This window comes from Hyla sarda, chromosome 7 (genome assembly GCF_029499605.1).
Source record: "Hyla sarda isolate aHylSar1 chromosome 7, aHylSar1.hap1, whole genome shotgun sequence".
In the NCBI taxonomy this organism is placed as follows: Eukaryota; Metazoa; Chordata; class Amphibia; order Anura; family Hylidae; genus Hyla; species Hyla sarda.
The window spans coordinates 197,656,611-197,682,235 of record NC_079195.1 but is presented as its reverse complement, the minus strand read 5'-3'; positions in this window follow the sequence as shown (position 1 = coordinate 197,682,235).

Here is a 25,625-nt window from a genome sequence, read left to right as displayed (position 1 = left end):
TATTTATTATAGTGGAGTGTGTATCCACCTGTAGGTCTCTGGCACAGTGCAAATAGAGTTCATCTCCCATTTTTTATTATTAGAGGCATATTGCAGTACTCATTTACCACCTACACACATATATACATTTAGACCTGGAGAACCTGTCACCTTGTATATTCATGTTTTTAAAAAAGACCACCCACATAGAAAGCCACTTTTAAATACTATTTTTTTTTTGGGGGGGGGGTCTTCTCAAAGAGATTTATTAGAACAATACATGACATCCAATGGAAAGAGAGACATATACACAATAAAAAGTAAAGGGGGGGGGATTACATTTTATTTTTAGTTATAGGAAGGGTATACTGGGGATACTGCGAGGCATAGAAATGTGTGTTATGTTCTATTTTGCTATGTGTGAAATATAAATGTATAGGTAAAGCATTTTTATATACTGTGTTGATCCAAAGGAAGACGAAAACCCCCTTGAGGAAAGAGCCAATTATCCTTATGTAAGGGGGGAAAATTTCTTCCTGACCCCAAATATGGCGATCGGAACAAGTCCCAGGATCAAAAGCCAGTACCTGACCTATCTAATATGGAAAACTATTATATATAAATATATATATATATGCATTCTTTATATGCTATACCTATTTTTATTATTTCGTTTTATTTTCATATTGTTTTATTTGTTGAAATATTTAGTAAAGAATTAAAGATTAATCACACTAGACCAAATTATGGCTGAGATGATCCCAAGGAAGGCAAAACCCCCCCTTGAGGAATAAGCCAATTGTCCTCAAAGGGGAAAAATTCCTTCCTTACCCCAAATATGGCGATCGGAACAAGTCCCAGGATCAGAGCCGATATCTACCCCTATCTGTTGTGTGTGTGTCTGTGTGTATGTGTCTATACTATCTATATATGTACCTGTGTGTATATTTCTATCTACCTGTATGTGTGTGATCCTAATGTATGTGTGATGATGTGTGATACTTACCAGGTCTGTGCTGAGGTGTTACAAGCACAGGCCGCTCCTGGGTGCAGCACTCAGATGGTACAGAGCTCTGGGCCGTGGGCTGATCTTACCATTCCCAGCTTGGAGCTATGAAGGAGAATCCTTCCAAGGGGTGAAGAGCTGTCTCTACCTCTGACCACCGCAGGTCTCCCTTCTTCAGAGCTGCCTCGAATGGTGTAAATGGCGGCTGTGCTCTCTTCTGCTCCAGTTCCTCCCAGTTGATGGTGGTGAAGAATGGATGGTCTCTGATGTTCCTGTTCACACCCAGCCGCTTCTCAGGATTCTTGTGCAGCAGTTGTTTGATGAGATGTTTCAGGTCAGCAGGGAGCCAAGATGGAATATTAGGCTTCTCTCTGGTGATGGAATCGCGAGCCATTTCTCTGTCTCAGCCAAAGTAGAATGGGGAACGTCCTGCTGACATCCGGGATACAACAATCCCCAGGCTCCACCAGTCAACCGCTGCATGGTAACTCTTCCTCTGGAGCACCTCTGGGGCCATGTAAAGTAATGTGCCCGTCACTCCTTGGATCTTGTTGGAGGAGGTGACGCCATCTTTGGCAACTCTGAGATCTATAATGCAGATGTGTCCATCTCGATCCAGCATGATGTTATCTGGCTTGATATCTCTGCAATGAAAGAAGAGAAAAAAATGTATTAATAAAAAAGAGAATAGTAAAATTAGGCAAAATTAAGGACTCTGGGAAAGTTGGGTGCATTATTCATAACATGACAAGGAAGTTATACTTACCGATGGACGGCGTTCTGTCTGTGAAGGAAATGGAGGCCACATGCAATCTCTGCTGTGAAGAATCTTACTATTTCGATGTTTAGACTGCTGTACACTCTGAGTAAAGCCTCCAAGCTGCCGCCGGACAGGTACTCGGTGATGAAGAAGGCATGGTCCTGAGACTGCTGTGCAGCATACAGGTGACACAGGAACGGGCAGTCTCGGGCCAGCAGGAGTATCCGTCGCTCTCTCTGTAGGATTGCTGCATTGTCCGCTGTTTTGGTGATACCTTTGATGGCGACGTAGTTGTTTCGGCCGGGGACTGATGCCAGGCCCACCTGAAAGAAACCAAAGGAAACAATGGAGCAAATGGAAGACTATGGGAAATATTGTGTATTTACAATACCACATACAGTAGGTATAATTTGAGCCAAATGTAGATAGGCACTGTGTGGTGATGGTCTGTGTTATTTCCATACCTAGGTGCATATGAGATGTAGTAAGGAAGTAACAAATACACCAAGTATCACAGGAGACAACCCCAACATAATAACATCATTTACATAGTCATTACAAGAAAAAAATCTATTATGGCAACTTCAACCTACTATAAAGCATTAAGTGACTTTGAAGTGAGCTCAGGAGCTGTGCTAATTTTATAGTGGTGAGTGTCGGCTACTATCAGCACCAGACACTCACCACTAGTAACAGGGAGCAGAGATCCGCTGCCTGTCATTAACCCATTAGTTTCCGAGATCAAAGAATTAAATCATACATACATTCTAGCTATTTCAGTTGGCTCATCGGTCCGATGAGCTAAAATGGCAGCAGAAGGTCCCCTTACCTGCCTTCTGACGCATCACACTGCACAATGCTTTACAATAGGCATAGCATTGTACATTGAATGCGCTCTAGTGATTGCATATAAAAGTCATACCGATCAGGGTGAGCGGGACCCCACAATGCAACCTCGGTGTCCAGTTGCTAGCCATGGTAACCAGAGACCTCAGAAAAACTTCTGGTTTTCTGGTTACGGAAGCCGATCAGGTTTTGTCTGCTACTATGCCTGTCAGTGTCACTGCTAGGCATAATACATTGCAGTACAGATTTGTACTGCAATGTATTATATGTATCAAGTCCCCTAGTGGGACCTTAAAAAAAAAAAGGTCAATTTAAATAAATGAATGAATGAATAAATAGAGATGAGCGAATCGAAGCTAACGAACCCAAATTCATTACGGATTCCATGAAATATTCGATTCACAACGAATGTGAATATCTCCGCGACTCTATCGCGCAAATTGCTTCATTAAATTGCATTTTACAGTGTTCCAGGCAAAAGGAAACCTAAAATGACGGATCCATATGTCACTACATGGGGCAGGAGATGATGGGAGGGTGGGAAAGTAAGGCAGGAAGGGAGGTAGGCGGGATGACCCTGAGTCACATGATTGATACAGCCTATCAGCATCTATTCACCCCTGTGATGTCACTGCGCTATGTAATCCCCATCCATCTTACGGAGGCCCATTTCATCCATGCACTCAGAGAGAGAGGACGGAGCCTGCGAGTGTGTTTGTGTAGTGTACCACAGACAAGCTGAACTTAATAGCACAGTGTTTCATCTGCTAGCCAGCCAGTGCCATTCCGCTCGCCGTTGTTGTAGCGAGACTGCAGTGCGCCTGTGTGACATTGGAAAGGATTTTTACAACCTTTAACTTATAGTCACTGAATTCAGCCTTTTATCAGAGAGGGGCAGATTGCATATCGTTGCCTCATGCATGACAACAAGCGGCCTCCAGCCTCTTGAACCTTAGTATGAAAGGCAGGATGGATTTTCAGCGCAATTTTGTGTATTTTTTCCCACAAGAAAGAATCTGCTGTTTCATAGTAGTGTTTAGGCAGTATATATAATAACCAGCAGTTCATTACCTTGTTAATACTCTCTGACAGAGCGCAATCTTGTGTTTAATACACATTTTTCATTTATTTCATTTTTTTCTTTGTTGCTGCAGTGTTGTGTACTGGTGGTTTTGTGCAAAAATACGTATTTTCAGCAGACTGTAGTGCATATTTCTGCTCTCATACTCGCATACCACATATGTACATTTAAGCCGTGTACTATTTTGGAGCTGTAAATCTGTAACAAGTGTGCATACTGGGAAAGTCCATGCCAAAGTAATCACTGGCAGTTGTTTTACGAAAAATAAGTTTTCCAAGTGTATAATATTTTTTTCTTTGCTCTCTCATGTGTGCATACCACATACCTACATCTAAGTAGTTAATTTTTTTTGTTTCTTTGAATCCGTAACAAGCCCACATACAGTGAAAGGCCAGGGAAAAGAAATCACTGGCAGTTTTTTTTAGGAAATTACGTTTTCCAAGTCTACTGTAGTGCATTTTTTTGCCCTAATACGTGCAATATCACATACCTCCATCAAAGCAGTGCACTAATTTGTACCTGTTAATCTGTCAAGGGCCTACCTACGTGAAAGGCCTGGGAAAAGTAATCACTGGCTGTTGTTTTAATAAAATTACGTTTTTCAAGTGTACTTTAGCGCATTTTATGGCCCCCATACGTGCATACCACATAACTACACCTAAGAAGTGTGCTTTTTTGTACCTGTTAATCCGTAACAAGCCCACATACAGTGAAAGGCCAAGGAAAAGAAATCACTGACAGTTTTTAGGAAATTACGTTTTCCAAGTCTACTGTAGTGCATTTTTTTGCCCTCATACATGCATATCACATACCTACAAATAAGTAGTGTGATTTTTTTTGTACCTGTTAATCTGTAACAAGCTTACATAGAGTGAAAGGCCAGGGAATAGTAATCACCGGCTGGTGTTATAGGAAAATACATTTTCCAATTGTACTGTGGCACATTTTATAGCCATTATATGTGCACAGCACACACAACTTCATCCAAGTAGTGTGCTTTTTTTTTCCCTGTTAATTTGAAACAAGCCTACATACAGTGAAAGGCCAGGGAATAGTAATCACCGGCTGGTGTGTTACGAAAATATGTATTCCAAGTGTACTATAGAGCCTTATTTTTCTGTCATATGTGCATACCACATACCTACAAATAAGTAGTGTGCTTTTTTGTACCTGTTAACTCGAAACAAACCTACATACAGTAAAAGGCGTGTAGTGAAGCGTATTTTACTCCCCTTGTATACGCACTAAGTATGTCAGGCAGATAAGTGCCAGGACGTGCTCAGAGGAGTAGAAGGGAAGACAGGAAAAAGCCGGGTATAAAGCGCAAACCACTCCAGACGTCTCGGCAGCCGTCTGCTATAGGCAGGAAGCGGGAATGGCAGTCCTGCGTCTCACACCCAGCGGGCCGCTCTGACAGATCAACCGCTGGGTGTGAGACGCAGGACGCCCATTCCCGCTTCCCGCCGATAGCAGACGGCTGCCGAGACGTCTGGAGTGGTTTGCGCTTTATACCCGGCTTTTTCCTGTCTTCCCTTCTACCATATCCATCGGATGGAGTCCGATCCACGCTGCCACCGGAAGAGCAGCACCACTATCCACCTATGCGCTTCAAGTAGTTGTGAATTCTTCACAACTAACCCAGGTGAGCACCTACACTCAAAACCTGTTAGTGCATCTCCTGCCTTATTAGATATACTGTCCCATGGGAAGCTCTGCCTTTTTTATCTTATAGAGACAATTGGTGCTCAGAGGAGTGGCAGAGGCCTACATTTATCAGGCAGAAGTCGTGGCAGCAGGAGTCGCAGCGAGAGGCCTGAGCTCCCGGTATCAGCTACCGGTCGTGTCTCTACCGACAACCCATCTTTCGTCGTCGATTGGTTGACGCGGTCATCCACCTCATCACAAGTAACATCTGATACCCCCAGTCAACAGTCGGTGGGTTCCTCAGACACAACCCTCAGTTGGCATGGCCCGGGAGCAGTTCCTGTCCCCAAATTGCCTCTGTCCCATGCTGTTCCATCCCCTAAAGAAGTATCTTACGCAGTGGGTTCAACTCCACTATTCAGTGAGAAAGATGTATTAGATGGCAGTCAGCAGCTACTGCCCAGCCAAGAAGTGGAGGAGACATCTGCCACTTCCTACGCTAGGCAGGCAATTATTGATGAGGAGGGTGACGTGGGAGGTGGTGTTTACAGCATTCAAGGTCCTGAATCATACACTGTTGAGGAACCTGAGGAGGACATCAGTGACGTGCAGACAGAACTCGATGATGATGAAGCCGATTGCACTTGGGAGCCAGGTGCAGAGGGGGCTTCATCATCATCAGCAGAAGAGAGTTGCAGGTTGCCCGTGAGGCAGCAGATGAGCCAGAAAGGTGGTAGCATGGTTGGCTGTCAGCATAGTGGCAGAAGTGGAAATTCAGGAGCCAAACGTGCTCGGGGTAGGCTGCCTGCTTCGCAGCAGCCCACCTTCCCGGGAGGTAGTGGGGGGTTCCTGGAGACGGCGGCAGTAGCAGTCAATTATTGCGCACTGTTGGTGGTAAAATCAGATACTCGGCGGCCTGGCAGTTTTTTAGAAGGTGAAGGTGCAGCATGGACAGGGTAGCAATGTTGGCACCACGGCCCTGCGTCAATATATGATGCACAACCATAAAGCGGCCTGGGACAACCGTGGCTCAGATGTGGTGGTCCAGGCTGCCGCATTACCCAGTAGCACGCCACTCCCTCTTTCAGCCAGCCAAGGGTCCACCACCTCAGGTGAAGGGAGCTGTGTGTCATACCCTCCTTCTGTCTCTCCAGATGCTTCTGCTCCTCCTACTTGTAGTCATCTATTCCACCAACAGGACACCAACCATGTCCTGTTCGCTGCTCTGCTCCTCCGTGTTACTTTCCAATGGGCGCACGCACGGGACGGGGCAATTGCCCCTTTCCCCCCCCCTGGATCTGCCACTGCATGCATTATATACATACACAACACACTGTACACATTACATACTGTACATGCATGCTTCATACATACACACCATACTGTATACATTACATACTGTACATGCATGCTTCATACACACACAGATGCTGTACACATTACATACTGTACATGCATGCTTCATACACACACAACACACTGTACACATTACATACTGTACATGCATGCTTCATACACACACAACACACTGTACACATTACATACTGTACATGCATGCTTCATACACACACACTGTACACATTACATACTGTAAATGCATCATACACACACACTGTACACACTACATACTGTACATGCATCATACACACACACACACTGTACACATTACATACTGTACATGCATCATACACACACACACTGTACACATTACATACTGTACATGCATCATACACACACACTGTACACATTACATACTGTACATGCATCATACACACACTGTACACATTACATACTGTACACGCATCATACACACAAACATACTGTACACATGACATACTGTACATGCATCATACACACACACTGTACACATTACATACTGTACATGCATCATACACATACACGTACTGTACACATTACATACTGTACATACATCATACACACACACACATACTGTACACATTATATACTGTACATGCATCATACACACACATACTGTACACATTACATACTGTACATGCATAATACACAAACAACACACTGTACACATTACATACTGTACATGCATCATACACACACAACACACTGTACACATTACATACTGTACATGCATCATACACACACACATACTGTACACATTACATACTGTACATGCATCATACACACACACATACTGTACACAATACATACTGTACATGCATCATACACACACATACTGTACACATTACTTACTGTACATGCATCATACACACACATACTGTACACATTACATACTGTACATGCATTATACACACACATACTGTACACATTACATACTGTACATGCATCATACACATACATACTGTACACATTACATACTGTACATGCATCATACACACACATACTGTACACATTACATTCTGTACATGCATCATACACGCACACACATACTGTACACATTACATACTGTACATGCATCATACACACACAGATACTGTACACATTACATACTATACATGCTTCATACACACACAGATAGAATAGATCAGTGTTTCCCAACCAGGATGCCTACAGAGGTTGCAAAACTACAACTCCCAGCATGCCCAGATAGCCAACTGGAGGCACCCTGGTTGGGAAACACTGGTACATATAGTTATCCACAGTAGTAACACACACACAGGCACATTACATATACATACACATATGTACACACACATAGATATATATATATATATATATATATATATATATATGTATCTACACACACACACATGCTTATACACATATATATGCAGGGAAACCTACTGTGGTCAGGCCCCATGTGGTACAGCCTCTGCTGTCTCTTTTCCTCACAGCTCTGTGCTCTCTCCTCACCCCTCCTCCTCCTCCTACTCAGACGGCTGAAGGCTGAGAGAAGAGTCCGGGCTGAGGGAAGATACCAAGTGCAGCGGGGTGGGGGAGAGTGATTGTGGTGAGGTGAGAAGAACTCCAAAGCTGCTAGTTAGTTTATTTAAAAAAAATGTCAGACATTCGGGGGCCCTCTTGTTTGACTGGGTGCCTGGGGCCCGGAGCACAAACTCCAAGAGCAGGATTGTTAATCGCTACAGGATGGGCAAGCACTGGCTGTGCTCTGGGGACCCCAGCCAGCTTGGGGCCCCAAGCAATTGCTTGGTTTGCCTGTCCTGTAGCCACGGGCCTGGGCATGATGCATGCTCAGTTGCTTGCGTAGTGACCCCCGAATTGTCATTATTCATCAGAGAGATGACTTGTGGCTCTCCACCTTATTGGACCCTCACTACCGTCACAGAATGGGAGCCTTTTTTACACCCACTGAGAGAGAGGACAAACTGACCTACTACAGAGAGATCCTACGTAGTCAGTTGGCTGATGCCTATCGGTCACATGGTCCATCCATTCGCAGGTCGGACTCGGGGGGCCCTCTGCGCTCACCTTCCACTGCCATGGCTGCTGGGGAGGGGAGGGGTGGCAGGAGCAGTACCAGCTCCATTATCAACAGCCTAAGTCTACAGTTGCTGATGAGTAGCTTTCTTCACCCGCATAGTAAAGCAACTCATCAGCAGCAGGTAGACATGTAGCATGACCTGAACCAGCAAGTGGTGGCATACCTTGACATGGCCATGCCAACAAACCTTGAAGATCCGCTGGACTTCTGGGCAGCCAAACTTGATTTATGGTCTCAACTAGCAGAGTTTGCCCTGGAAAAGCTGTCCTGCCTTGCCAGTAGTGTGCCATCAGAGCGGGTGTTTAGTGCTGCCGGGCCATAGTCACCCAAGTCGAACTCGTCTGTCCACAAAAAATGTGGAGACTCTGACCTTTGTGAAGATTAATCAGGCATGGATCAGCCAGGATTTCCACCCACCAATGCCAGATGCCTCAGAGTAGATTGACCATGCTGCTACACCAACACTTCACAATTATGGTTATGAAACCCTCTTGGGTTATCATTTAGGGTTATGAAACCCTCTTGGGTACTGCAAATGCCTTCTCCTGACTTATCCTGTGTCTTTCAGGAACTACTTGCCTCACTGATGCTTCTGGCCTTGGGCCTTTACTTTTTGGATGTATAGCAGTAGCTAAATACATGCTTAATGCAAATTTCAACATTGATCTTTAAATGTAAGGGGTTATGAAATCCTCTTCGGTACTGCAAATGCCTGTTCCAGACTGATCCTGTGTCTTTCAGGAACTTCTTGCCTCACTGATGCTTCTGGCCTTGGGCCTTTAATTTTTGGATGTTTGTACTAGCTACATAAATGCTTAGCCCCTTAAGGACCCAGCCATTTTACACCTTAGGACCCGGCCATTTTTTGCACATCTCACCACTGTCACTTTAAACATTAATAACTCTGGAATGCTTTTAGTTATCATTCTGATTCCGAGATTGTTTTTTCGTGACATATTCTACTTTAACACAGTGGTAAATTTTTGTCGATACTTGCATCCTTTCTTGGTGAAAAATCCCCAAATTTGATGAAAAATTTGAAAATTTTACATTTTTCTAACTTTGAAGCTCTCTGCTTGTAAGGAAAATGGATATTCAAAATATTTTTTTTTTTATTCACATATACAATATGTCTACTTTATGTTTGCATCATAAAATTGATGTGTTTTTACTTTTGGAAGACACCAGAGGGCTTCAAAGTTCAGCAGCAATTTTCCAATTTTTCACAAAATTTCAAAACTCACTATTTTTCAGGGACAAGTTCAGGTTTGAAGTGAATTTGAAGGGTCTTCATCTTAGAAATACCCCACAAATGACCCCATTATAAAAACTGCACCCCCCAAAGTATTCAAAATCACATTCAGTCAGCGTTTTAACCCTTTAGGTGTTTCACAGGAATAGCAGCAAAGTGAAGGAGAAAATTCACAATCTTCATTTTTTACACTCACATGTTCTTGTAGACCTAATTTTTGAATTTTTACAAGGGGTAAAAGGAGAAAATTTCTATTTGTAGCCCAATTTCTCTCGAGTAAGCACATACCTCATACGTCTATGTAAAGTGTTCGGCGGGCGCAGTAGAGGGCTCAGAAGCGAAGGAGCGACAAGGGGATTTTGGAGAGTACGTTTTTCTGAAATGGTTTTTGGGGGGCATATTGCATTTAGGAAGCCCCTATGGTGCCAGAACAGCAAAAACACCCACATGGCATACCATTTTGGAAACTAGACCCCTTGAGGAACATAACAAGGAATTAAGTGAGCCTTAATACCCCACAGGGGTTTCACGACTTTTCCATATGTACATTTTTTTTATTTTTTTTTTCACTAAAATGTGTGTTTCCCCCCAAATTTCACATTTTTGCAAGGGTTAATAGCAGTAAATACTGCCCAAAATTTGTAACCCCATCTCTTCTGAGTATGGAGGTACCCCATAAGTTCCCCTGAAGTGCACTACGGGCGAACTACAATGCTCAGAAGAGAAGGAGTAATATTTGGCTTTTTGAGAGCAAATTTTGCTAGGGGGGCATGTCGCATTTAGGAAGCCTCTATGGTGCCAGAACAGCAAAAACACCCACATGGCATACCATTTTGGAAACTAGACCCCTTGAGGAACATAACAAGGAATTAAGTGAGCCTTAATACCCCACAGGGGTTTCACGACTTTTCCATATGTACATTTTTTTTATTTTTTTTTCACTAAAATGTGTGTTTCCCCCCAAATTTCACATTTTTGCAAGGGTTAATAGCAGTAAATACTGCCCAAAATTTGTAACCCCATCTCTTCTGAGTATGGAGGTACCCCATAAGTTCCCCTGAAGTGCACTACGGGCGAACTACAATGCTCAGAAGAGAAGGAGTAATATTTGGCTTTTTGAGAGCAAATTTTGCTAGGGGGGCATGTCGCATTTAGGAAGCCTCCATGGTGCCAGAACAGCAAAAACACCCACATGGCATACCATTTTGGAAACTAGACCCCTTGAGGAACATAACAAGGAATTAAGTGAGCCTTAATACCCCACAGGGGTTTCACGACTTTTCCATATGTACATTTTTTTAAATTTTTTTTCACTAAAATGTGTGTTTCCCCCCAAATTTCACATTTTTGCAAGGGTTAATAGCAGTAAATACTGCCCAAAATTTGTAACCCCATCTCTTCTGAGTATGGAGGTACCCCATAAGTTCCCCTGAAGTGCACTACGGGCGAACTACAATGCTCAGAAGAGAAGGAGTAATATTTGGCTTTTTGAGAGCAAATTTTGCTAGGGGGGCATGTCGCATTTAGGAAGCCTCTATGGTGCCAGAACAGCAAAAACACCCACATGGCATACCATTTTTGAAACTAGACTCCTTGAGGAACATAACAAGGAATTAAGTGAGCCTTAATACCCCACAGGGGTTTCACGACTTTTCCATATGTACATTTTTTTTATTTTTTTTTCACTAAAATGTGTGTTTCCCCCCAAATTTCACATTTTTGCAAGGGTTAATAGCAGTAAATACTGCCCAAAATTTGTAACCCCATCTCTTCTGAGTATGGAGGTACCCCATAAGTTCCCCTGAAGTGCACTACGGGCAATCTACAATCCTCAGAAGAGAAGGAGTAATATTTGGCTTTTTGAGAGCAAATTTTGCTAGGGGGGCATGTCGCATTTAGGAAGCCTCTATGGTGCCAGAACAGCAAAAACACCCACATGGCATACCATTTTGGAAACTAGACCCCTTGAGGAACGTAACAAGGAATTAAGTGAGCCTTAATACCCCACAGGGGTTTCACGACTTTTCCATACGTACATTTTTTTTATTTTTTTTTCACTAAAATGTGTGTTTCCCCCCCAATTTCACATTTTTGCAAGGGTTAATAGCAGTAAATACTGCCCAAAATTTGTAACCCCATCTCTTCTGAGTATGGAGGTACCCCATAAGTTCCCCTGAAGTGCACTACGGACGAATTACAATGCTCAGAAGAGAAGGAGTAATATTTGGCTTTTTGAGAGCAAATTTTGCTAGGGGGGCATGTCGCATTTAGGAAGCCTCTATGGTGCCAGAACAGAAAAATAACCCCACATGGCATACCATTTTGGAAACTAGACCCCTTGAGGAACGTAACAAGGAATTAAGTGAGCCTTTATACCCCACAGGGGTTTCACGACTTTTCCATATGTAAAATTTTTTTATTTTTTTTTCACTAAAATGTGTGTTTCCCCCCAAATTTCACATTTTTGCAAGGGTTAATAGCAGAAAATACCCCCCAAAATTTGTAACCCCATCTCTTCTGAGTATGGAGGTACCCCATAAGTGGACATCAACTGCACTGCAGGAGCGCCACAATGCTCAGAAGATAAGGAGTCACATTTGCAAACTTTGCTGAAATGGGGGGGACATGTCGCATTTGGGAAGCCCCTATGGTGCCAGGACAGCAAAAAAAAAACACATGGCATCACATTTTGGAAACTAGACCCCTTGAGGAACGTAACAAGGGGTAAAGTAAGCCTTAATACCCCACAGGGGTTTCACGACTTTTGCACATGTAAAATAAAAAAATAAAAATTTCACTAAAATGTGGGTTTTCCCCAAAATTTTACATTTTTACAAGGGTTAATAGCAGAAAAGACACCACAAAATGTGTAAATACATTTCTTTGGAATAAGGACATACCTTAATTTTTTATGATTTTCGCTCCGCGGGTGCACACCAGGTCTTGGAGTGGGAAGTCAGTCAGGGGCCTTGAGCTTATTATAGCAGCCAGGATGTGGGACCCCCCCCCCCTCAAGGAGCATTAATGGGGGGGAGCACTGAGCCCTAAAATAGGGGAACACTATGGGGGACAACGGGCCGTAACTGGGGTAGACACGTGGGGTACAGAGGCCCATAATATGGGGTACAGTGGGCCAGAAAACTATAAATCATAAAATAATAAAACAGGATATGTTCCCAGAATGATGACCCAGAGCATAGCCAAAACTAAAAAAAATATGCCCGCCCCAAACCCTATGCTCTGAGTCATTATTCTGGGAATGTGATGTGTGTGGCCGTCCCTAACCTGTTGCCTCAAATGCGCACCCGCTCAGGTGGAGAGAGAGCACTGCGCATTTGAGGCAACATAAAAAGTCCCCGATGATAGTGACTCAGTGACCTATGACCCATTTCTGAAAAAAACACCCCTAGAGGTCTTATCAGGTTTGTTTGTTTTTTTCATTTTTTTTGGGCAATTTAGTGGTTTATGGGGGTTAAAATTTGGAATGTACTCTGGACTTTGTACATTGGTCAAATTATGGAAAATTAAAATGTAAAGGGAAAATTTAGTGCTCCATGGAAGTGTGATACTCCCTGAAGCAGCCTATGCAGAGGCCCGAATTATCTGGGCAAGTGTCACACTGATACGTGGTGTCCTTCCGTCTCCCCTTCTTGTGACACACTCTGCATCTTTTCTGGGATCGTCCCGACTTTCCACTGTGGGGGATCACACCTGGAAAGTGCTGGCCTGGGACGATCCTGGCGCCTACAACTCCAGACCCTTGGGAACTCCGGCCTGATCTTTCCCGGTCAGCAAAGATCAGGAACCTTAGGACTTCTTCTTGGTACTGGAGGAATGTCCCTGTGTTGCCAGCGTACTGGGATAGTACAAAAGCGTTGTACATGGCAACCTGTACCAAGTAGACCGCAACTTTTTTGTACCATGCCCGTGTTTTCCGCATGGCGTTGTATGGCTTGAGGACTTGATCTGAGAGATCAACTCCCCCCATATACTGATTGTAGTCCAGAATACAATCGGGCTTGAGGACCGATCCCGCGGTACCTCGCACAGGGACAGGTGAGCTGCCATTCCCATGAATAGTGGTGAGCATAAGGACATCCCTCTTATCCTTATACTTCACCAACAACAGGTTATCATGGGTAAGGGCACGGGACTCACCCTTGGGGATAGGCGTCTGGACCAAATTTAGAGGGAGGCCTCTCTGGTTCCTCCGCACGGTCCCACAAGCGGACGTGGATCTGGCGGCAAGGGATGTGAAGAGAGGGATGCTGGTATAAAAGTTATCCACGTACACGTGGTAACCCTTATCCAGCAATGGGTGCATAAGGTCCCAAACGATTTTCCCTCTAACACCCAGAGTGGGGGAACAATCTGGGGGTTCAATACGGGAATCTCGTCCCTCATACACTCTAAACTTGAGAGTGTACCCGGAGGTACTCTCGCAGAGTTTATAGAGCTTCACGCCATACCGCGCCCGCTTCGAGGGAATATACTGGCGGAAGATGAGTCTCCCCTTAAAACTGATGAGAGACTCATCTACCGAGAGGTCCCTGAGCGGTACATAGGCCTCCAAAAATTTGGCCCCAAAGTGATCGATGACCGGCCTCACTTTGTAAAGCCGTTCATGGGCGGGATCACCTCGGGGTGGACATGCCGCATTATCTTCATAATGCAGGCATTTCCGAATCGCCTCGTACCGCTTCCGTGTCATCGCCATACTGTAAAGTGGGGTCTGGTAGAGGACGTCCCCGCTCCAGTAATGACGGACACTTGGTTTTTTGTCCAGGCCCATATGCAGCGTGAGGCCCCAAAATGTCCTCATTTCCGCTGCATCAATGGCGCGCCATTCATTGGACCTGGCCAAAAACGAATCTGGGTGGTGGGCAATGAACTGCTGGGCGTACAAGTTCGTTTGCTCCACCATGTGATTGACCAGGCTGTCACTGAAAAAAAACTTTAAAAAGTCCAGATCAGTGAAGCCAGCCGTGTCAATCCGGATTCCTGAGTCGCCAACATACTCAGGAATCCGTGGCTGATAACCCTCTGGGGGGCTCCAGACAGGTTCATCGGAAGGGGGCTCCGGTGCACTTGTCTGGGGGGCCGGACTCCTATTACGAGCAGCATTGCCACTCGTACTAGTGTCGGCCACTGGGTCACTATCATGGGGAGTGCGTGGCCTCGCCTGGCGGCATCTCCGCCACCGTACAGGGGACTCATCATCACTGCTAGATGATGAGGAGGACGATGAAGAACACAAAAATGTAGGATCTTCATCGTCCTCACTGGCAGATTCGGAGTCGGAGGCTAAAAAAGCGTAGGCCTCCACTGCCGAAAATGCCCGGCGAGCCATTGCCTTTTTTCTACGGTGGCGGGGGGAGGGGCGGTGGCGGGGGGGAGGTGTGCGGGGGGGGGGGGGGGAAGTATGTAGTGTGGTGCTTGGTGTAATACTTTATATAACGGTGTGTGATTATCACTCACACACCGTTATAATGGAAAAAAATAAAAAAAAACGCTGCGGCCAAAAAAAAAGGGGGTGGCGCACGCAGCGCCCTGAACCCCTAATAGGTCCCGGGTGACACTGATCACAGGACCCTAGGGGCCTATTAGGGGGTCAGGTGGGGGGGGGATTTTTTTTTTTTTTTTTTTTTTACTTTTAGGTTACTTTTACTTTCAGTTTACCTACCTTTCCCTAAGGGACACACTTTCCCTGCACTAGGGGGGCAATCTTCTCCTGTGAGGGGGCTCTGGATCATAGAGGGGGGGTCCCGGTCCTCTTCACACAGCTTTGCCCGCTTACTGAACTCGAGCGAGCGCGCAAAGCTGCGTGAGTGGTCCGTTAACCCCTCCTCTGCCGCGCTGCTATTGGCCGGACGATCGCCGGCCAATAGCAGCGTTGCTGGGGCGGTGACAGTATTGTCACCGCTCCCAGCAACCGAAGGTGATTTGCGGTGTATCGTACACCGCTGATCACCTTCTTTTTTGCGGGTCATCGGGTCCGAAGTGACCCGAATACCCGGAATCGGAGCAGATCGCTTGCGTGATTTCGCAAGCGATCTGTGACGATCGCCGATATGTGGGGGTCCCGGGACCCCCCTCGGTGTCTGCCCTAGATCCCTGCTGAAGGATTTCAGCAGAGATCCGCTTCCGATCTCCGCCGGGTGAGCGGCGGAGACCAGGAAAAGACATGACGTATGCATGCGTCATGGGTCCTTAAGACCCAGGGTGTGAAGACGTATGCATACATCATGGGTCCTGAAGAGGTTAATTTAAATTTCAAAATTGATTGTGCAATGGAAGGGGTTATGAAAGCCTCTTGGGTACTGCTAATGCCTGCTCCTGACTGCTCCTGTGTCTTTCAGGAACTGCTGGCATTCATGATGCTTCTGGGCTTGGGCCTTTCATTTTGGGATTTTTGGTATAGATACATACAAGCTCGATGCTCACCAGAATGGGTAAGGAAAAAATTTGATTTTCACATGACATTACATGAAATATGACATAAAAGAACTCTTTAGGCTCTTCAATTTTCACACCTTATGGTCTCCCTGCTGCCAGATAGACGCTCTGCAGCAGCGATTCTAATGGCAATGCCTGTAATCTGCATGCCATAGTGAATGACAGTATGATTTCACTAACCTAGCACACTCCCTATGCGTCTTCCAGCAAGGCAAAGTGTTCTACACCCCTATTGGGACTCTCAGTAGGCCAGAAATAGCCGTTTTTAATATAGCTTCCTCGCAAATTTATTCGACCTGAAACAAACTTTTCGAAAAAATTTGACAAATTGGCCGAATCGAATTTTTGAAAAGTTTGCTCATCTCTATAAATAAATGTTAAAATAGACTGTAAATATAAATGAAAAATACATAAATGACACAAGCCACATTACACCCATATAAAAAAATTATAGACACATATGTAATAACCCAAGAAATAAAATATCACAATATACCTTTCAACAGAGAACGAGAATAAAAGGGCAACTCACCAATTCAATCTTCAAAGGATAAATACCTTTATTCAAAAGCGGGTAGAGTCCATAGTGCAAACAGAACGGGACAGACAATGGTGTGGGTAACTTCTCAGGCTAACAAACGGGCCCTGTGAGAAATTTATTATGTAAAAGTTATTTATAATAAAATGTATGCATCTTTCCAAACATCCATTGTACAACCTTTTTGGCAGAGGTCTCTTTTAGGCTGAGTTCACATCACGTTTTAGGCAATACGTGACCGTGTACGGCTGGGGGAGCAAAAACCAGGTGCTCCCGTATCCCTGCCGTATGCGGCCTGTATGTAATGTATTTCAATGAGCTGACCGAAGTGAAGCGCTGACTCCAGTCGGCTCATTTTTGCCCCGTATGCGGTTTTCCCACCGGACCTAAAACTGTGGTCTACATATGAAGGGTGATTGGAGCATCAGGGATCTCTATGGCAATACATATGCATGTAGATGTTGTGTATAGGTGGACCTGTAAATATGTTGGATTGCTGCAAAACTCTGCATGTAGTTATGTCTCAGGCATATATGTAATTAATTACAGGTGTGGTCTTACCACAAGAGGGCATACGAGTACTTTACACCCTGTGTCCTGTACTAAGGCTCTCAGAGGCTACTTATGGGTAGTATACCATTGGTGAGAGGAGGCTCATCATTGGACTGAGAGAAGCTGAATAGTCATTTTGACAAACTGCTAAACATCTAGGCTGCTGAGACCAAACTGTCTGGAGGTGTAGGGAGCAGTGGTTACATGAGGGGACACACACATGGCGAACAGGCACCAGTGATTAAATGATCCTGTCTACTGTTGGCCCAGATAACCCAGACCACAGATAGAGAGGATCATTTGATCCACAGGGAAATATTAGCAGCTCCCTCAGTTTCCTTCATAATACGAATTCGAGTAGAATACAGACATAGCGCACATCTACAATCTTGTATAATGATCTGATTGCTTCTCAGCATAATATCAAAAACTAACAGGTTGTTAGTATACATTTTTGATCAAAAAGTACAAGCCCACTCGCCACGTCAAGGCCGTCAAGGTTCACACTGGTGTGGTGCGGGGCGGCGTCTGTTGCTGCCGTGGTGCTGTGTCTGCGGGCGGGTCCGGCCTATAGACTGGTTTGAGAGGCATTGGGGCCGCTCTGCCAGTGGGTCGCTCCCCCCCGTGGGCACTTGTGTCGCGGCGGTGGTGGTCGCCGCCTGGTGCTGCGCCATTTTATGCTAGGGACGTTAGGGACCCACTCTGAATAGGTGGCCTTGACGTGGCGAGAGGGCTTGTACTTTTTGATCAAAAATGTATACTAACAACCTGTTAGTTTTTGATATTATGCTGAGAAGCAATCAGATCATTATACAAGATTGTAGATGTGCGCTATGTCTGTATTCTACTTGAATCCACATTGTGATTTCTTTCTTCCCCCTTTTTTTTGTTTTTTAAACATGTGCTGCACTCTTCCCCACCCCCCACAGCCTAAACCTATATAGGTGGTAATTAACCACAACAGGGCCATTTCACTCCTAGCAGCCTCCCAGTCTGACTGGGAGAGCAAGGTAAGTGAACCATTACACCTTGTTCACACTGGTGTGGTGCGGGGCGGCGTCTGTTGCTGCCGTGGTGCTGTGTCTGCGGGCGGGTGCGGCCTATAGACTGGTTTGAGAGGCATTGGGGCCGCTCTGCCAGTGGGTCGCTCCCCCCCGTGGGCACTTGTGTCGCGGCGGTGGTGGTCGCCGCCTGGTGCTGCGCCATTTTATGCTAGGGACGTTAGGGACCCACTCTGAATAGGTGGCCTTGACGTGGCGAGAGGGCTTGTACTTTTTGATCAAAAATGTATACTAACAACCTGTTAGTTTTTGATATTATGCTGAGAAGCAATCAGATCATTATACAAGATTGTAGATGTGCGCTATGTCTGTATTCTACTTGAATCCACATTGTTCCTTCATAATACACTCTGCTCTCTACCCAGACCATTTCCAAACACCAAGTAGAAGTAAATTGGGAGTCATGGCTCCATTTACGTGTCCAGACACAGGGCTTATGTCTGCCGCAATTTGCACAACGAGATTTCTCTGACAAATTCTACAGGAAGAGTAAACATGTTCAAGCTTCCACCGAAATCCAAATCCTCGTTGGAAGTTCTGTTGTGGAACTTCCACTGTGCAAACATAACAGAGGATTACCCATTGAAGTCAATGGAATTGTGCTGCGATGCAAAATCAGCATAGAATTCCTGGTAAGCATTCCTAGCAAATTCCACCTTGCAATTCCATAGTGTGCACATGACTTTAGCCTTGCAAGTTTTTCCTGCTTTCAACACTTCAACTGACTGGTCACTTGCTGTCTAATATATCCCACACTATCACAAGATACTGTTATAAACCTCCCCTTTCAGTGGCCTTAAAGGGGTACTTCACCACTAGACATCTTATCCCCTATGCAAAGTATAGGAGATAAGAGGTCTGATTGCGGAGTCTTGGCGCTGGGGACCCCCGCAATCTCCCTGCTGCACCCGGCATTCGTTTAGAGCGTTGGGTGCAGCTCTGGAGGCTTGTGACGTCACTGCCAAGCCCCCTCAATGCGCCCCCATAGACGTCCATTGAGGGGGCATGTCCGTGACATCACGAGTGGGGCGTGAATGTGACGTCACTAGCCTCTGGCCCGCATCTCCAGTCATCTGGCACGGAGTGAAGTTCGCTCTGTGAACCGGATGTCTGGGGTGCCACAGCCGAGATCGCAAGGGTCCCCAGCGATCAGACATCTTATCCCCTATCCTTTGGATGGGGATAAGATGTCTAGGGGCGGAGTACCCTTTTAATGTTATGGCTCTTTGGTGTAAATGTATAAACCTCAATGGCTGCTGCATGTTAGGCTGGGTTCACACCACATTTTTGCAATACAGTTCCCATATCAGGTTTTTGATAAAAAACAGATTCCTCAAAACGTGACTAAACTGTATCAAAAAATGTGTACAAATTTTAATCCGTATACATTTGAAATCCGTTTACGGTTTAATGTCCAGTGGCATCCGTTTTTTTAAGAAAAAATGTATAAGTTTTTAACTTTTCATGCCATTATGAATAAAGTTTCACTTGTTTGATTGAAATTCCAAGAAAAAAACTGTGCAAAGTCAAAATCTGTATGGTGAAAACCGGATGGAACCGTACTCCCATGTTTAAAAAAAATGTATACGTTTCAATACGGCTTTTCACCCGGACCAAAAACCGTAAAGGATGCAAAACAGACACAACCTGATGCATCTTTGGTTATACGGTTTTCAATGGAAAGTCAATGCATACGGTTTTCAATACGGTTCCGTACGGTTTTCAAATTGAAAATGTATATGGGAACTGTATTGCAAAAATGTGGTGTGATCCCAGCCTTACTGTGGTTGGTGTTATGGCATCTTCACAATGAAAGGAACACGTTTCTATGTAAACAAAAGTAAAAATAGTCCAGTATTGTTGCCATACCTTGACTTATTTGCTTTAGTCTCTTGAAAAGAGATTGCCATTTTTAAGAAAGATGTTTTATTGATGATCCCTACTGACTTCAGACAGGATTTTTTACACTTCTTCATTTGCAATGTTGATTCAGGTGGAAAGGGCCACACATAAAACAATGACATAATGGTAATAGTATAATGTAAGTGTTATTGTGGGGCATTTATGGGGCTTTAAATGAACAATTAGCACAGGTGGTGGTGAGGACTCAATGCTGACAGTATACTCATGGCCAGCCATGTCTGTATCTGCTGTCAGTATTCTCTGTGTGTGCTTGTATAACATGGAAGAATGACAATGCTAACAACATAAGGCTAGATTTTCACTGCTGGCCCTTTTCCCTATTCCTCCTTAAAATAGGTTTTCCTGGAAAGGATGTCCAGATGCTAGTAAACAGCACACTTATAGGTAGTGACAAGTAGACACAATGATAGGGGTTTGCACCACGAAGTGTCATTGCCACATGGTAGAAGCATCTGAGCAGTGTTGGCTAATGCTTCTCCCAGGGTCTGGTTTATCTCTATAGCACGAAAAATTCATCTGTAAAAAAATCTTGGACATGCTGTATTGCTAAAAAGTAGAATATATATTTATATATGAAAATACTCCGGTGGAAAACTTTTTTTCTTTTTAAATCAACTGGTGCCAGAAAGTTAAACAGATTTGTAAATGACTTCTATTAAAATTTGTAAATTACTTCTTTTTTTGTCTTGTCCACAGTGCTCTCTGCTGACACCTCTGTCCGTGTCAGGAACTGTCCAGAGTAACATAGGTTTGCTATGAGGATTTTCTCCTGCTCTGGACAGTTCCTGATACGGGCATCAGGTGTCAGCAGAGAGCACTGTGTACAAGACAAAAAAGAAGGGAGAAAATAATTTCCTCTGTAGCATACAGCTGCTAAAAAGTACTGGAAAGATAAAGATTTTTTTAGAGTATCATGCATTGCTGTGCCCACAGGTCCAGCACCTGTCCCCCTTTTAGGATTATGGAGGGCAACAGGTGACAACAGTGTTCCCATGCTCTACATCAAAAGATATATGAGAAACCCTTAGAATGTTTAATAAAAAACCATTGGCTTAATAATTAAATGCTTCTGTCTCCATAACAGTAAACTTATTGTCTGGCATTTATCATTGGGTTTACCCCATTCTTTCCGTCTATATTTGGCGCTATTTTGGCGCAAGTGTCCTTTTTTTTGCATCTTTTGGTTTACACATTTCTGCTGATTTTGAGTTGTAATCCACTGATTTTGGCAATACGCATGATATGGATGGGTTTTATGAACTGCGCCTTTTTTTGAAAAGGCGCAAAAAATATGCAGTTGATCGCTGAACGATCATTGATACCCTCTGTTTCCCATCCACTAATAATACATGACTTTTATTGAGCCTTGGCGTTTAAAAACTTCACCACACCAGTGGCTGAATATATCATAAATCATTTGCATGCAACTGCCTGCTATTAGGAAAATACACGGGTGTTATAGCTGCAGCCCATAACTACCAAATAAGTACAACTGGTGGGTGTTATTAAAAACTTTCACACATCGCCCGCCCGACGTTTCACCACTGCTGTGGCTTTATCAAAGGCTAGGAGGCAAATGGCCTCATCAATGGGCTGGGCCCACACCCAAACCCTCACTGGGCACACAGGGTTGTCACAGGTAGCCCTGTGTGTCTGCTTATAGGAGAATAAGAAGGGTATTTCCTGCTGCGCAGCAGTTTTCACTACGCGTATGCTATGTGTGACCCTACCCTAAATGGCATTTTAAAGCTACACATTTGTCCGCCATACAACTCCCTTTCACTCCTTCACCATTTAAAACCACCAGGAATATTAGCCAGACAAATGAGACTTGGCTGACAGCTATCTTTCCCGATCCCCATACACATGCACGCTTGGCTAAACTTGCATGTGTTCTGAATTGAAAAAGTGGAGTGAGCCGCTGCCACTGCTTATTTCTTCTAGAAGAAATTTACCAGGCAGTCGAAATCTAACATGCCCAATACTTTATTCCCTAGACATCTGTCATCGAAGAAGTCGACAGGCCCCATATATTATATAGTTGGCCACCATAGCACCTTGATCACCTTAGAACACCACGGGTATTAGATAATAACTCGTATCCACCCATTGACCACCGTAGATAATGGGGAGATTTATCAAAACTTGTGTAGAGGAAAGTTGACCAGTTGCCTATAACAACCAATAAAATCTAGATCACTTCTTTCATTTTTAACAAGGCCTCTGCAAAATGAAAAAAATACATCTGATTGGTTGCTATAGGTAACTGGGCAACTTTTCCTCTGCACAAGTTTTAAAAAATCTCCCCCATTATCATTAACCCTTTCATTACACTATGCCACTGAAGATACTGACTAGTACTCATGTAAACAATCAATACAATTAGGAAAATTATATGAGCATTCAATGGTCAAGAGAAAGCTGGTGCAGGGGCAGCAGAGAAAATGTGATGTCCTTGTGGCGCTCTCCAGGGTTTAGGAATAATTAACGGTAACTCCGGACAGTTAAAATAACAAACATTTATTACACATGAATAGTGCGCGGACTACACGTTTCGAGGGGCGGGATCCCCTCTTCGTCAGGTCCAATGGACCTGACGAAGAGGGGGTCCCGCCCCTCTAAACGCGTAGTCCGTGCACTATTCATGTGTAATAAATGTTTGTTATTTTAACTGTCTGGAGTTACGGTTATTCATGTGTAATAAATGTTTGTTATTAAATGTTTGTTATTTTAACTGTCCGGAGTTACGGTTAATTATTCCTAAACCCTAGAGAGCACCACGAGGACATCACATTTTCTCTGCTGCCTTTGCACCAGCTTTCTCTTGATCGTTGTGACTGCCCAAAGGACAGGACTGATGTCGGCTGCACCCCAGACCTGCTAAGCCATTGTTTGTTGGCGATATTTCACCACAGCACACCATCCAATGATTGAAAGGGGTAACGGCACATGTTTGCTTTTTTTCTGCTTATTTTGTCTTTTTCAAATAAAGCATCAAATGAACATTCAATGGGGCAGATTCATCAAAATTTGTGTAAACGAAAAGTTGACCAGTTGCCCATAGCAACCAATTAGATTGCTTCTTTCATTTTGAGAAAGGCATGTGAAAAATTAAAGAAATGATCTGATTGGTTGCTATGGGCAACTTTTCTTCTACACAGGTCTTGATGAATGTTCTCCAATCCCCTAAGTTATAATGATATGAGGGGGGGGGGGGTCTTTGAGGCCAACTTCACCATTTGCCCCCCATTCTTGCACCATTTGTAGTCAAAATTACTAAATGGGAAACCATACCTGTAAATAGGAGGCTTTAAACCTGGAGACAAAAGGAAGGAAACGGGTGCAATAGCTCGATTGGACAAAAGGTTGATATAGACACCAGGAGCAGGAGTTCAGCGGATACACAAAGCCATGTGAGATCTATAAAACGTCTGTTTATGAGCAGTTCGGAATAACATAAATACCAGCATTTACGAGAATCCTCCAGACGTCCATCAACATGTGTTTCATGGTACAGGGGTAGAATTTAGGAAATGCTTCATTTCTTAAGTGTCTTGGAGGGGGAGAATTCATAATATCATAATTATTTGGACAGGACAAACCCAAGCAATTTGTACCATAACAAGATGGCCTATTAGTAGGACAGGAAGATCTAGATAAGGCTGGGGACCATATAATGATTCCTACAGCCATCAGTGAAGAATAACTGTACATTTGTTAGCTATTTATCAAATCTAATTTCTGGGAGGCCTCACATGTTTTATTATATCCTTATGGTACATTATGGTACACTGATACCACAAGGTATCAGTGTAGCAGCTAGAAGGTGCATTGCTATCATGTAATATGTAAATATATAAATATATCTATATTATATATAGATATATATGTATATTTATATGTGTGTGTGTGTATGTATATATATATATATATATATATATATATACACACACACACACACACAGTGGAGCAAAAAAGTATTTAGTCAGCCACCGATTGTGCAAGTTCTCCCACTTAAAAAGGGAGAGGCCTGTAATGTTCATCATAGGTATACCTCAACTATGAGAGACATAATGAGAAAAAAAAATCCATACAATCACATTGTCTGATTTTTAAAGAATGTATTTGCAAATTATGGTGGAAAATAAGTATTTGGTCAATAACAAAAGTTCATCTCAATACTTTGTTATAGACTCTTTGTTGGCAATGACAAACGTTTTCTATAAGTCTTCACAAGGTTTTCACACACTGTTGCTGGTATTTTGGCCCATTCCTCCATGCAGATCTCTTTTAGAGCAGTGATGTTTTGGGGCGGTCACTGGGCAACATGGGCTTTCAACTCCCTCCAAAGGTTTTCTATGAGGTTGAGATCTGGAGACTGGCTGGAGACTCCAGGACCTTGAAATTCTTCTTATGAAGCCACTCCTTTGTTGGGATCATTGTCATGCTGAAATACCCAGCCACATTTAATCTTCAATGTCCTTGCTGATGGAAGGATGTTTTCACTCAAAATCTCACAATACATGGCCCCATTCATTCTTTCCTTCACATGGATCAGTCGTCCTGGTCCCTTAGCAGAAAAACTGCCCCAAAGCATGATGTTTCCACCCCCATGCTTCACAGTAGGTATGGTATTCTTTGGATGCAACTCAGCATTCTTTCTCCTCCTAACACGACAAGTTGAGTTTTTACCAAAAAGTTCTACTTTGGTTTCATCTGACCATATGACATTCTCCCAGTATTCTTCTGGATCATCCAAATGCTCTCTAGCAAACTTCAGACGGCCCTGGACATGTACTGGCTTAAGCAGGGGGACACATCTGGCACTGAATGATTTGAGTCCCTGGCAGCGTAGTGTGATACTGATGGTAGCCTTTGTTACTTTGGTCCCAGCTCTCTGCAGGTCACTAGGTCCCCCAGTGTGGTTCTGGGATTTTTGCTCACCGTTCTTGTGATCATTTTGACACCACGGGGAGAGATCTTGAGTGGAGCCCCAGATCGAGGGAGATTATCAGTGGTCTTGTATGTCTTCCATTTTCTAATAATTGCTCGCAGAGTTGATTTCTTCACACAAAGCTGCTTGCCTAT